General features: G+C 41.6%; 1 non-coding gene across 1 annotated transcript; it reads left to right on the top strand.

Annotated features, from left to right (window-relative positions):
- Positions 1-7,195: 7,195 nt before the first annotated feature.
- On the top strand, positions 7,196-7,359 carry LOC115936726 (U1 spliceosomal RNA). Its single transcript, XR_004072124.1, has one exon. It is a non-coding gene; the product is annotated as a U1 spliceosomal RNA (small nuclear RNA).
- Positions 7,360-15,128: the final 7,769 nt, after the last annotated feature.

Here is a 15,128-nt window from a genome sequence, read left to right as displayed (position 1 = left end):
AAAAAAAAAAAAAGTTGATCTGTTGTCAGCAAGAACATAGGGAAATAGGTTAAAGTGCCCATATTCTTTGACCCAGCAATTCTACTCCTAATAATGTATCCTAAGGATATACTCACATATAGAGAAGTGATTTCAAGAATACTCAAAGCAACATTGCTCATAACAGGAAAAATTTGAAAACAGCTTAATGGAGAGCTACTTAGATAAATTATGGGAGAGTCTTGCTCTATTAGGCTCCTCCAAGCCTCAGCATTGAGTGGGATGCTTCTGAGCAGGAGGTCCTGGGGTGGACTGGTCACAGGTATTGGTAGGCTAACTAATGGCCCCCAAATATATCCATGTCTTAATCCTCAGAATCTGTGTTATTTTTTTTATGGTGAAAGGGATTTTTCAGATGTGATTAAATTAAGGATCTTTTTTTTTTTAAGGTTTTATTTATTTGACAGAGAGAGACACAGTGAGAGAGGGAACACAAGCAGGGTGAGTGGGAAAGGGAGAAGCAGGCTTCCCGCAGAGCAGGGAGCCTGATGTGGGGCTCAATCCCAGGACCCTGGGATCCTGACCCGAGCCGAAGGCAGACGCTTAACGACTGAGTCACCCAGGTGCCCCATGCTCCTCTCTTTTAAAGAGTAGCAATTCTCCTTTTCATTCAAGGCCGCTGTAAATTTGGAGAGTGAGATGTAGGAGATCCTGAACGCTTTGCCAGTGAGCTGCTTGCTTTCACTCTTTCTTCACCAAAAATGAGTAATCTTTTTTTTTTAAGTGTATTTATTTTTAAGTAATCTCTACACCCAACATGGGGCTCGAACTCACAACTGTGAGATCAAGAGTCGTAAGCTCTTCCAACTGAGCCAGCCAGGTGCACCCAAAATGAGTAGTCTCAAGAACAATAGATGGGTTGGCGGTGCCTGGGTGGCTCAGTCGGTTAAGCATCTGCCTTCGGCTCCGGTCATGATCCCAGGGTTCCTGGGGTTGAGTCCCGCGTCGGGCTCCCTGCTCAGCGGGGAGCCTGCTTCTCCCTCTGCCCCTCCCCCTGCTCGTGCTCTCTCTCTCTCTGATAAAATAAATAAATAAAGTCTTTAAAAAAAAAAAAAAGAACAATAGATGGGTTGGAGACAACGGGCAAGCATCACTCCCTCCAGAAGGTGGCCGGTCATGATAACCATTAGCTAAGTTATAGTGGCTACAGACCGCCCTGAGAGAAGTGCACAGAGGTCAGGTGTTTACTAACACACTGTCTTGGGCGGGTCCCCTGCATCTAGCTGATTGTCACCAGGGCAGATCAGAGCGTGTGTGTGTCTTGTTCCACTCATAGCCCACAGTCAGCATACATACGTGCAATGGAAGATGGCGGCAGGAGGATACTTACCTGCAGGAGAACAGGCCGTAGCACTGTCATCACGTGGTCCAGAGTGTGAAAATATCACCAGATGGTCCGTGGCTGTGGTTCTGCATCTTTCCTCCATTCTACTTGGTACTCTCTTGCTTCAGATGTAAGGCTGTCCATAGCTCATGCCCCAGAATGGAAAATATCACACTAGAATATACAGCACAAACAAAACTTCTATTTCCTGGGGTGCCCTCTCCCACTCCCCCTGCTTGTGTTCCCTCTCTCACTGTGTCTCTCTCTGTCAAATAAATAAAATCTAAAAAAATAAAAAATTAAAAAAAATAAAAGAGGAGCAATACTATATAAGGTTTGAAATGCTCTCCTAACACATCGTCACCATTCCAAATCCTCTCCAGTGTTGTAAAACAAAAGATCATGACCCCAGTAAATGTTAAAATGAATTACTGAGAAGGAAAAACAAAGTTTAATTAAATGATTAAAAGATAAATTATAGGCATAAGGAAACTTTTTGGGGTGATAGAAATGTTCTAAAACTGGATTGTGATGAGGGTCACATAACTATAAATTCACTAAAAATCATTGAATTGTATACTTTCTTTCTTTTTTTTTTTTGAATTGTATACTTTCAATAGATGAATGTTATGGTATGTAAATTTACTTCAATAAAGTTGTTAAAAGAAACTTTTTTAAAAAAAATTATGCTTCATCTAGACAATGGAATACTATGCAGGCTTTAAAAAGAATGGGGGGGCACCTGGCTAGCTCAGTGGAACGAGTGACTCTTGATCTCGGAGTCGTGAGTTCGAGCCCCATGTGGGGTGTAGAGATTACTAAAAAAAATAATAATAAACTTAAAAAACAAAAAGAATGAGCGGACTAGTCCTATATGTATTAACATGAAACAACATCCAAGAAACAGTAAGTGAAAAAGCAAGGTGCAGAACAGTATGCATAATATGCTACAAGTTCTTATACAAATATTTAAAAGATTACGTATATTTGCATAGGCCACTTCTGAAAGGAGATACAAGAAAACAATAATGTTGGTTGCCCCTGAGGAACAGGCTAGAAGCTGGGGGTGAAAGGGAGGCTCACCTTTGACCATATACCTTTCTGTGCCTTTTGAATTTTGTATTACGAGCTTTTTATTATCTAAAAATAAATAAAATTGTTCGCTTTCAAGAAAGAATCTCAACGATAGGCCTTCCACCTATAGCACTTTGTTAAAAAGATTGTCTATGTTTGGTCACCAAATTTGAGCTATAGGCCTTCGTTAAATATAAGGTTGGCGGTGCAAGTTGATTATAGTAAAATAGTTTGAACTTAGCCTTCAACATTAGGTTTGAAATGTAAAAGTGTGACTGGCTTTTAGCAATACATTTTTATTTATTTATTTGAGAGAGAGAGAGAGCGGGAAGGGGGAGAGGCAGAGGAGGAATGAGAGAGTCTTAAGCAGACTCCCTGCTCAGTGCAGAGCCTGACCCAGGGCTCCATCTCATGACCCTGAGATCACGACCTGAGCTGAAACCAAGAGCTGGATGTTTAGCTGCCTGCGCCCCCCAGGTGCCCCTAGCGATACATCTTTTAAAGACCAGTGGACTACTTATCTGGTCTCATCCCTGAATATCCAGCCATTCTCAATGTCAGAACTGTAGCCAGTTGCCCCCATATACAGAAAGGGCCCAGTGGTCACTGCTCCAGGATAGCCTGAGGTAATGGCCATGCACACGGCCTTACTGTTTGGATCCGTGAGAGAAGCACGGTGCTTTCCCTGACCTGACAAAGAAGGACCAAATTTCTTTCCAGTTTCCTTGGCAACTCACAGGCTGACAACACGACCTCAGTCCCTTTGTCTACAATCCGTGTGTGCTACTACTCTGGCGAAATTTAAAAAAAAAACCTCTGCCTGGACAGGTTAAAAAAGCTGTTGCCTTGAACTTTGGTTAACGTCTTCTTTCTTCTTCATTGTGTATCAGAAGAACATGAGGAAGGAATAAAGCTCACTGTTTCTTATTCATACTATATGTTTTTTTAATTAATTAATTAATTTTGAGAGAGCAAGAGTATGAGCAGGGAGAGGAATATAGGGAGAGGGAGAGAATCTCAAGCAGACTGAGCGTGAAGTCTGATAAGGGGCTCGATCCTAGGACCCTGAGATCATGACCTGAGCCGAAATCAAGAGTCGGATGTTTAACTGACTGAGCCACCCAGGTGCCCCTCTTACTCATACAGTATGTTCTGTGAGTCAGGACCCACTCATTTAGAAGAAAAAGAGCCTGAAACTAGGCAGTTGGTCCTTAGTCAGCCTGATGTACTCAAACTAGGAAAAGTTTTCAAGTTCTCCTAAACAATTCTTCAATCACTGATAGATCAAAACTGAATTACAGACTCGTTTTAACCATATAGCAGTGAAAATGTATGGACTTCAACTACATGTGAAAATATGGATGATCCTCACAAAGATAATGCTGAGCAGTAGGAGCTGGACGCAGAAGAGTACAGGCAAAGCTATTCTTGCTGCCTGAAGTCAGGAGAGTGGACACCCTTGGCAGGGAGGTGGGTCAGGGATGGGTGGGGAGCCCAGACGCATGCTGGCAGGGCCAGCTTCGTGAGTGTGAGCACAGGACCCTGCATTTAGAAAGATCCCAAGGTGAGGGACGCCTGGGTGGCTCAGTCAGTTAAGGTGCTGCCTTTGGCTTGGGTCATGATCGCAGGGTCCTGGGATCTAGTCCCGCATTGGGCTCCTTGCTCAGCGGGAAGCCTGCTTCTCCCTCTCCCACTCCCCCTGCTTGTGCTCTCTCTCTCTCTGACGAATAAATAAAATCTTTAAAAAAAAAGAAAGAAAGAAAGAAAGATCCCACAGTGGCTTTAATGTTCTGCTGTCACACATCTTACAGTTCTTAATAAATGTGAACATTACATTCCCATTTCTCACCAGGCCCTGTAAATTATGTAGTGGTCCTGGGTACTGTTAATATTCTGTTTCTTAATCTGGGTGTTGAATTTGTGAATATTCACTAAACTTTACATATGTCGGTATGTTTGCCTTTCTGTAGGTATATGATACTTCAACACAAAATGTTAAAAACTGAATTATAGACTATTTTAAAAATAACTCAGTGAAACTATTTACTAAATGCCGCCAGAGTTGTATTCACAAGAAAATGGATGGCCGTAAACCTTAACCTTATCACTTTAAACACTTCTGTTACTAAATAAGAAAAAAGAAAAGTTCATTAAGAAAGCAGACAACACAGGAAATTAGAAGGGGAAAAAAAAAGCCACAGCACAAAGCGAAATGCAAAGAAAGTGAAAGGAGTTAACAAAGACACAAGCAGAGTGAATGATTTCAAAATCAGAAAAATGACATAACTGATGAATAAATCTAAGATCTAGAGTTCTTTGGGTTGGGAGGAAGCAAACAACAAAACTGATAAGCCACCAGCTAACATAATAAAAAAGACAGACAAAACAGAAATGCACAAATTAGGAATGAGAACGGGTTTACAGATGGGTACAGAAGAAATGATGAGAAATACAAGGGAGAGGAGGATTCAGTCAGCATTTGTCTGATCTTATGCTAATGTAATTTAAAATCTAAGTGAGGGGTGTCTGGGTGGCTCAATGGGTGAGTGTCTGCCTATGGCTCAGGTCATGATTTCCAGGTCCTGGGATGAAGCCCCGGGCTCCCAGCTCAGTGGGGAGTCTTCTTCTCCCTCCCCCTCTCCCCCTGCTCATATGCGCTCTCTCTCTCTTTGTATCTCTCTGTCTCAAATGAATAAATAAAATCTTTAAAGAATAAAAATAAAAAATAAAATATAAAATCTGAATGAAATGGGTAATAGTCAGGAAATACAAATTACCAATATGGACTCAAAGAAAGGAGAAAATCTAAACATAAATAGTCACGGGCAAAAGCTGTCAAAAGCTATACACCTCCAAAAAAAAAGAAGAAAAAAAAAGCAGAACCTAGATACGTTCATTAACAACTTCTTTCAAACTTTCAGGAAATCAATCGTTCTTACTATTAAAGCTATTCCAAAACATAGAGAAAGAAGTAAACAGCCCAGTGTTTCGTGAAGCCAAAATCTTATAAAGATTGTACAATAGAAAAACTAGGGACCAGTTCTATTTATAAATACAGATGTAAAATGCCTAAAGAAATATATGAACATAACTTTGCAGGATATTTTGAAAATGACTAAACACATTTATTTATTTCAGGAAGGATAGAGTGGTATAAGGAAATCCATTAATCCAATTCCCAATATAGATATATCAAAAGTGGAAAAAGCAGAATAATTAAGAGATGCTAAAAATTTGATATCATTTAATATTCATTCCTCACAAATATTCTGATAAAAGGAAAAGTATACTTCTTTAACATAACACAGGTAGAAATCCGTGCATGTGTACTCACACACATGTATACATTAATCAACCAGTATTACTTTTTTTGATATGTATGTATGTATTTATTTATTTATTTAAGGTAAGCTCTACACCCAGCATGGTACTTGAACTCACAGCTCTGGATCAAGGGTTGCATGCTCTACTGACTGAGACAGCCAGATGCCCCCAGCAGTATTACTCTTTTTTTTTTTTAATTAATTAATTTATTTATTCTTATGTTAATCCCCATACATTACATCATTAGTTTTAGATGAAGTGTTCCATGATTCATTGTTTGTGCATAACACCCAGTGCTCCATGCAGAATGTGCCCTCCTCAATACCCACCACCAGGCTAACCCGTCCTCCCAAGTATTACTCTTAATATTCCCATTAAAGTCAGGAGCAAGACAAGGCTCCTCACCACCTATCCGATTATTAGCACCGTGCTCTAACCAATTGAGCTAACTGTCCACTGAGCACTTCTCCTATGATTTAATGTTGTTCTGGAAGTGCTACTTAATACAATTAGACAATATAACAAAATAAGTCATAAATACTACAAGAATTATTAATTATATGATTATTTACCTAGAAATCCAAAATAATCAACAGAAAAATTGTTAGAAACTGTGTAAGGCCATAGAACGTTTTTTTGAGTATTTATTTTATCCTGGCCATTTTTCTGTGCTCTTGTGTTGTTTCTAACAATTGGTTGACAAGCATACAGAGGGCCCGGGGAAGTCAGCGGAGTTTGGTAGTGGTAGGTGGGAGTAAGGGTGGGCACCAAACACTTAAGGCTTAACTACTTCAGAAACCTTGATGGTGGGGCGCCTGGGTGGCTTAGTCGTTAAGTGTCTGCCTTCAGCTGAGGTCATGATCCTGGAGTCCCAGGATCGAGTCCCACATCATCAGGCTCCCTGCTCAGCAGGAAGCCTGCTTCTCCCTCTCCCACTGCCCCTGCTTTTGTTTCCTCTCTTGCTGTCTGTCAAATAAATAAATAAAATAAACAAAACAAAACAACAACGACAGAAACCCTGATGGCCACGCAGGTGGTTTGGTCAACACTGGCAGGAGTGTGTGTGAGCAACCCCATCCCCCAAACTGAGCTCCTGGCTCAGTTAGATTCTGAAGCTGGTAACCATGGATGAAGCCTTTTTATTCTGCCCTTAGAAATGACGCTATACTAAATCAGAGGGATCCTGGAAGCCCTCTTCCTTACCGGCACCTCAGCACAGACTGCAGCCCGAGCACAAGGTTGCTTGTCTGAGAGGAGACGGAAGACCAGTCCAGACGGAGTAACTGGGCTAAGAAAACAGAAGCACAGGCTCCATTCTTAAGAGCAAAATGAGAGGAGGGGGGTAGGGATGTGGGGAAGCAAGGAGAGGGAAGAAGGGCTCAGACATCAGCGACCTGAGAGGAGAGTTCCCAGTACATCAGAAAAGGCAAGGGTGTACTTACCTGGCAGGGGAGGTACCATGATCACGAAGGTGGTTGTCCCAGGGCAAGGCTTATCTATTGCACTCCGGTTGTGCCGACCCCTGTGATTTCCCCAGATGTGGGAAACTCCACTGCATAATTTGTGGTAGTGGGGGACTGCAGTCACGCTCTCCCCGGATTTAAAAAAAAAAAAAAGCAAAGGTATGGGTCTTCAGGACTTGTGTGCTCCATCCTGTTTTAGAGATAGTACTAAGACCTTCCTTAGTCTCTGGTTAGGCTCTCTTTAGTTGGCACCTCGGCACTTCGACCGGTTCTCTCATTCAATCCATACAACAACTCTTAACAGGTTTTGGGTGTTTTTTTTTTTTTGACACTTTTGTGTATTTCCCTAGATGTCTTCCCTGTGATAAATATATTTGCTCAGGATACTTTTTTAAAGTGTTTGTAACATTTTTTTCATTTTATCTTATCTTTTCATTCTGTACATACAGCTCTCTCATTATTTTGCAGACTGTGGTTACTCAGTATTTGATAGACATTTGGGTGGCCTCCAATCTGTGGTATTATAAACAATGCCTAGAATATAGGTCCTCCAGATGTCATTTGGCTGATTCCCTCACTTCATGCAGGTTCCTGCTCAAATACTGCCTCCTCAGAAAGCCTTTCCCAGATCACACGATATAAAATAGCATTTCCCTCCAACCCTCTACCACTTCTTAATCCCTTGATATTTTTTTTTTAAAGACCTGAGTGTTGTTTTTTTTTTTTTAAAGATTTTATTTATTTATTTGACAGAGAGAGACACAGTGAGAGAGGGAACACGAGCAGGGGGAGTGGGAGAGGGAGAAGCAGGCTTCCCGCGGAGCAGGGAGCCCGATGCGGGGCTCGATCCCAGTACCCCGGGATCATGACCTGAGCCGAAGGCAGACGCCCAACTGGCTGAGCCACCCAGGCGCCCCCCTTGATATTTTTTTGTATGTTTGTTTACTTATGCCTTGTGTATCTCCACCAGAGGCCTCAAAAGTTTCATGAAAGTAAGGACTTTGTTTTGTTTCACTGCTGTGTGCCCAGAGATGTGCCAAGCTCATAGGAGAATCTCCCCAGGTATTCACTGAATGAACTAATACAGCGATAAACATTCTTTTACATATTTTTTGCAAATCTATGTGAACATTTCAGTAGAATTGCTAGGTCAAAGAGTACAAATACTTAAATTATAACAGAAATCATCCAAACAATCTTTTTTTAAAGATTGATTGATTGATTGATTATTTGAGAGAGAGGGTGGGGAGAGGCAGAGAGAGAAAACCTCAGACGGACTCTCCACTGAGTGTGGAGCCCGAGGCGGGGCTCCATCTCACGACCCTGAGCAGAAATCAGAGTTGGATGCTTAGGGGCAGCTGCGTGGTTCAGTCATTAAGCGTCTGCCTTCAGCTCAGGTCATGATCCCAGGGTCCTGGGATGGAGCCCCACATCAGGCTTCCTGTTCAGCGGAGAGCCTGCTTCCTCCTCCCCAACCCCCTCCCCATCCTCTTTCCCTTGCTCACCCCCTCCCCACCCCCCTCCCCGTCCCCTCCTCTGTCCCCCACCTTGCTCATGCGTGTGCTCTCTCTCTCTCTCTCATAAATAAAATCTTAAAAAAAAAAAAAAGAGTTGGATGCTTAACTGAACCACCCAGGCACCCCCAAAACAATCTTCTAAAAATGGTGCCAATTTGGGGCGCCTTCGTGGCTGGCTCAGTCGTTAAGTATCTATCTTTGTCTCAAGTCATGATCCCCGGGGTCCTGGGATCAAGAGCCCCATGTTGGGCTCCCTGCTCAGCGGGAAGCCTGCTTCTCCCTCTCCCACTCCTCCTGCTTGTGTTCCTGCTCTCACTATCTCTCTGTGTCAAATGAATAAATAAAATCTTAAAAAATAAATAAATAAAAATGGTGCCAATTTACACCCACCCTCCATAGTAGACAAGAATGCATTTCCCTGCACCCTCCACAACATAAGATAATATTAATCTTTGTAATGTTTCCTCTTGATTTTAGAATTTAAAACACATGTGGGTTTTACGGTAAAACAAAAAATTAAAAGGTGCAAGTCTAACTCTCTCCAGATCCCACTTCCTTCATTCACACCAGACGAGGTGCATGCCCTGCTGTCCGGATTCTAGCATCACACTGCATAACTGTCTGGCGCACCAGCTGGGTCCAGCGACCTTGCCTTCATCAAGTCTTCCAATTAGTTCTCACCCTCACCTTACCCCACACTTGCTGGGGTAGAAAGAGCTAGTCCTTAAGCCAGTAGTAATACAGTCTCAGGAATATAGTCTCAGTAGTCCTAGCCCTATGGCTGTATATGTAGGCATTGAACCTATCTGGCTTTCATTTTCTTCTGTAAAATGTGAATAAAATACCTCTTTCAAAGGTTTCCTTTAAAGATTAAATAAGATAAACATGTAAAGCATCTGGCTCAGTGCCTACCATGTAGCTGGCAACATACCTACCTTTCCCAGCTCCTTCAGGCATCCCAGATCTTTGTAGCACTTAACACACTTCTATATTCTAACATTTATAAAGGTAATGGGGTATGGGTAGGACATGGATGGTGCTTGAACACAGTAGGCACTCAATAGATGCCAAGGACAGTTGATTTCTGCATTCAGGAACTAGTTTCATCCTTGCTAATATGTTTTTTCCACGTACATATTTACACCACCCATCAGCTGATTGGATCACACACCACCCAGTCGTCACCCAATGAGCTACCAAATGAGCTCATCTTAATCCTGTCTGAGCTGAACAAGGCCTTTTACAGAACTTTAAAACTGACTCACTACTGAGTCATCAAAACAGCAATACCCAAACACACTCCTGTTGCTACACAAAAGAGCAGCATGGGATGTCTGCCTTATCTCCTTTCCCTCTCCTAATGGGACTGAACCCCTTGACTCCCTGGAGAAGAGTCATCACATCTTTTGTGCTGCAGTAATAAGAACAAAGCTGGCTTAAATAATCACAGTGTGGTCAGCAAACAACAGCAGTCCTTGTGGTCATCCAGGTCATTTCCTGAGAATGTCACTAACCCAAGGGGAGAGGCAATTAATCAATTACTCAAATGTGTATTGAGCGCCAGCATTCTGTTGTGTACCCATGATTCCTCCTGTTTATAAAATTTCTGTGAAGTGACCTTTTCAGTTATTGAAACTCACTGAGAATGTAGGGGAAAAACAGCCCTTTGTACGTCTGTAAAGGGAAAAAAAGTATTATTGGAGAAAACGTGACTACTCGGTTCCATCACAGTAGAAAGGATTTTTAAAATATCAAAGAGGAAGCGTGATGTTTTGGCTAACTGCTTTACAGAACTATAGTTTTAAATATGTTAACTGAGAACTCCTTTCTCATCTAGGAATGATATAGTCAGTGGTCAGTATTTTCTCTTGGGAAAAGTCTTGAAGTTAGTATCATTGCCACAGGCCTGGCTGATTGCCGTGGACTATCAAGTCTTTCAAGATTCTGAGGCCTGGGTAAGGGCTAAGATAACTGGTAGCCCTTTAATAGGGCTGGTTACAGCCAAGATTTTGTACATGTGCAGATACAACTTTTGAGTACCCCAGCATGGTCTCTCGTAGCTGAAGACCCTAAGCAAAAACTGAATGAGAATCTTAGGTCCTCAGACTTTTTGTATGCAGCCCATATAACTGATATAATCCATACCTAAAGGATATAATGATATGTGCCCTTGATCTACCTGATATAAACGTTAAAAGGATAAATAGAAATAATATGCTAGTAGTCTTTAAAGATTAATTAGGCATGACAAGAAATAATGTTTATTTAATTAAAATACAAGCTTTCAACTGGCCACTTTTCCTGAACTACACTTCTCAAGTTCTTATTATATCAATACAGTTGACCCTTGAACCACATGGGTTTGAATTGGGCAGGTCCACTAATACATGGATTTTTTCTATTAATACAGGACACTACTGGAAATGTATTTCCCCTTATAATTTTTCTCTTTTTTTAAAGGTTTTATTTATTTATTTGACAGAAAGAGCACAAGAGGCGGGGAGTGGCAGGCAGAGGGAGAGGGAGAAGCAGGCTCCCCGAAGAGCAGGGAGCCCGATGCGGGGCTCGATTCCAGGACCCTGGGATCATGACCTGAGCTGAAGGCAGACACTTCACCGACTAAGCCACCCAGGCACCCCTACAATTTTCTTTTTTTTTTTTTTTAAAGATTTATTTATTTTAGAGATAGAGAGAGAGTACAAGTGGGGGGAGGAGCAGATGTAGAGGGACAAGTAGACTCCGTGCCCAGCAAAGAGCCCAGGGCAGAGCCCAACACAGGGCTAGATCCCTCGGATTACCACGAGATTATGACCTGAGCCCGATATCAGGAGTCTGACGCTCAACCAATTGAGCCACCCAGGCGTCCCTCCCTTACACTTTTCTTATAACATTTTCTTTACTCCAGCTTACTTTATTGTAAGAAGATGATATACAATACACATAGCATACAAAATATGAGTTAATTGTTTATGTTATCAGTAAGGCTTCTAGTCAACAGTAGGTTATTAGTATTAAGTTTTGGGGGAGTCAAAAGTTACCTGATTCTTAACTGCGAGGGTCAGCGCCTCTCACCCCCATGTTGTTCAAGGGTCAACTGTACTATTTCTGTCCTGATTTGATTATCCTCACCGGTTGTACACAATCTCAACTGTCTATCCATATTAAGCAAACTTATTTTGGGGACATCAGGAGTTACATGTTGCATTTACTGACTATAAAGCCATTGACAAGTATGGATTATTCTCAAAACAACATTGCTATAATTAAAAGCAACACATAACATTTATTGAGCACTATTTGTAAGGGACAACATTAGTCTCACATTTAAGATTTTATTTTTTATTTATTTGAGACAGAGAGAGTGAGAGAGAGAGAGCACAAGTTGGGGGCAGGGGGAGAGGGAGAAGCAGACTCCCCGCTGAGCAGGGAGCCCGACACAGGGCTCCATCTCAGGACCCTGAGATCATGACCTGAGCCGAAGGCAGACACCTAACCAACTGAGCCACCCGGTAGCCCCTGGCTTCTTTAAAAAAAAAAAAAAAAATTTAGAAATCTAGGGATCCCTGGATGGCTCAGTTAGTTGAGTGTCTGATTCTTGGTTTTGGCTCAGGTCATGATCTCAGGGTTGTGAGATCGAGCCCCAGGTCGGGATCCACACTCAGCACTCGGAGCCTACTTGAGGTTCTCTCTCCCCCCATGTGCCCCTTCTCCCAGCTCCCACATACTCCCTCTTTCTCTCTAGAATAAATAAATACAATCTTAAAAAAAATTAGAAATCTATCAGAGCAGGCTCTTGTTTAGAGAGAGTTATTATTCCTCCAGAATCAAAAGCATAAACTAGAAAAAATTCAGCTTTGGGTAAAGCCTAGCTATTCTTATGAAATACTTCTCCAGACTGACAAATTAGTTACTAGTTCTGAAGTATCTTTCATTCAAAAGTACAGGCTTATGTTAATAAGAATATGCATATGTATTTATGTGCTTGTATGTATTAAAAGTATTTGAGAGGGTGATTTAGGAATCTCAATTATAAATCTTCAGTGCAGGAATCTTATTTTGCTGCTAAGGAAGGTGAATGAGCCAACAATAGTGGTATTAAAGCCTTATACTTGCTAAGTCATCGGTCTAAAGGGATAAACTGGTTAAGTTTGTTCTCCCAACACCTAGAGGCAAGATTTTTACTCAGTTATTACAACATTACCACAAACTTGTGGATTCTGCAGAAGTTGCCTAGCAACATTACAGTTAGGAACAACACTGGGTAGAGAAAGAACAGGAAATTTGAATTAGATATGCCCTGGGGCAGGTGGGCGTAACCCCATCCCTCCAGTACAGTGAGTCCTGTACTTGGAGGAGCATGAAATTTAAAAAATCAGAACAATCATTTAGAATTTCAGTTAGGACACTGCTGCAGTTAAACCATAACACTGTGCCATGTTGTCAGCTGGAGGAGGTAGGGCCTGGGCTTCTTACTCATTTTGGTACCTTTTTTTTAAAGAACACGGAGATTTTTATTCCAGAAACATTTATTTAAGTACCTTCTCAGGGGCCAAGGCACATTGCTGGTTGCTGGAGCTCTAAAGACAAATAAAACTTGATCTCAGCCCTGGGTGGAAAGGAAGCCAGACAAGTAAAGAAAGAGTGTTTAACATAGTCCATTACAGGTGTGGTGGAAAACCTGGTGCACAGAGTGTCTCTTTTACCTAGAAGTGGAGAAAGTTAAGGAAAGGCTTTACAGAAGAAATGGTTCTCCCACTAAGTCTTGTTTCCAACTTTCAAAGAAATTGCTTCTTTCCTCCAGTCATTCTATACATTAAGTGGAAATTTACCTCTCCCATTCTGGGGGTGGACCTGGGTGCCAAGAATTCGAAGTACTGGGGCTGTGTACCAAGAACTCTTCCCTTCCCGTTCAGAAGCCAGGCCCTTCTGCTCCAGCCTAGCCTACTTCAAGGACCTCCCAGTTCAGGGAAGCAGACAGGTGGCATAGTTAAGAGTTGAAAAAAAAACGTTAAAAGACTGTTTACCTCCAAGAACAGACTATACAGGGGTGGCTAGGAGGCTTCTGTACCATTTGAATTTATACTGAGAGAGAAAAATAAACCAACAAATATTTAAATAAGAGCTCTATTATCATTCAGAAGATATTGAGGGCCTAAGCCACGTTAGAACACTGCAATAAATGAAATAGAAAAGGTCCCTACACTCAGGGAACTCATTTTCTAGAAGGGGATAGTAGTGAACAAACAATCAACATACTTTGAGATAGATATAAGCCTGTTAGGGGAATAAAGCAGGGTATTATGAAAGAGTGAAGGGGGAGAGGATGTGAGCTTGCATGGATAGCAACAGAGGATACAGAATTCCTATATAGGAGGGGCTTAGGAACAACATTCTAGTTGGGGAGAGGTTATCTACAGGACTTTAAAGTTTACTTAGGAAACACACTATTTTTACATACAACTCATGTTAAAGATCAATAATAAGTCCTTTTCTCAAGTTATTTTTATTTACACTCACATGAAATTGAGAAAATCAACTCAATGTGGCCAACTATGCATATCAAAGAATTATATTTGCCATCAGGAGTGGAGAGGTGGTGTTGGAGGGAGAGTGCTAAAAACCATTCCTTGGCTTTGGCCACCAGGGACCAGAGAATGCCTCTCCTTGAAACATACAAAAGGGTAGAGTTCCTGTGTTGCAAGAGCTTAACATTGGATTTGGATTAACATGCAAGAAAGACACATATATCAGCAAATGTCTGGAGAAGACAGCTGTTTACCCTTCACTGCATCTTCAGTTATATGATCTCAGGGAATTTCCCATGTGGTAAGTGTTAAACTGTGGTTCCATTATTAAAAATCCAGCTTGAGTTTAGACTTTGAAAAGTGTTAGAACAACATATATGGCAAAGTGTTAATATTCATAAAGTGCTACAATAAGAAAAATACAATAGAAAAATATAAGTGGCCACTGGCACATGAAAATTGTCCGACGATATGTATCAAAACAACAAAATTACATTAACAAACATTAAATATCCACTTACGTCCAGAATTCATGAGCGGTGTACTCTAACCCAATGCTAATGAGAATGTAAATTGTTTTTTTTCTGGAGGTCAGTTTGGCAGTTTATATTCTTTGACCCAGTAATTCTCACTTCTAGGAATCTCTTTAAAAAAAAAACACCCCAGGGGCGCCTGGGTGGCTCAGTTGGTTAAGCGACTGCCTTCGGCTCAGGTCATGATCCTGGAGTCCCGGGATCGAGTCCCGCATCAGGCTCCCTGCTCGGCGGGGAGTCTGCTTCTCCCTCTGACCCTCCTCCCTCTCATGCTCTCTGTCTCTCATTCTCTCTGTCTCAAATAAATAAATAAAATCTTTAAAAAAAAA

Source organism: Leptonychotes weddellii, chromosome 11, assembly GCF_054177405.1.
Source record: "Leptonychotes weddellii isolate Sample4059 chromosome 11, ASM5417740v2, whole genome shotgun sequence".
NCBI classification, from domain to species: Eukaryota; Metazoa; Chordata; class Mammalia; order Carnivora; family Phocidae; genus Leptonychotes; species Leptonychotes weddellii.
This window is presented reverse-complemented; position numbering and strand designations above follow the sequence as displayed.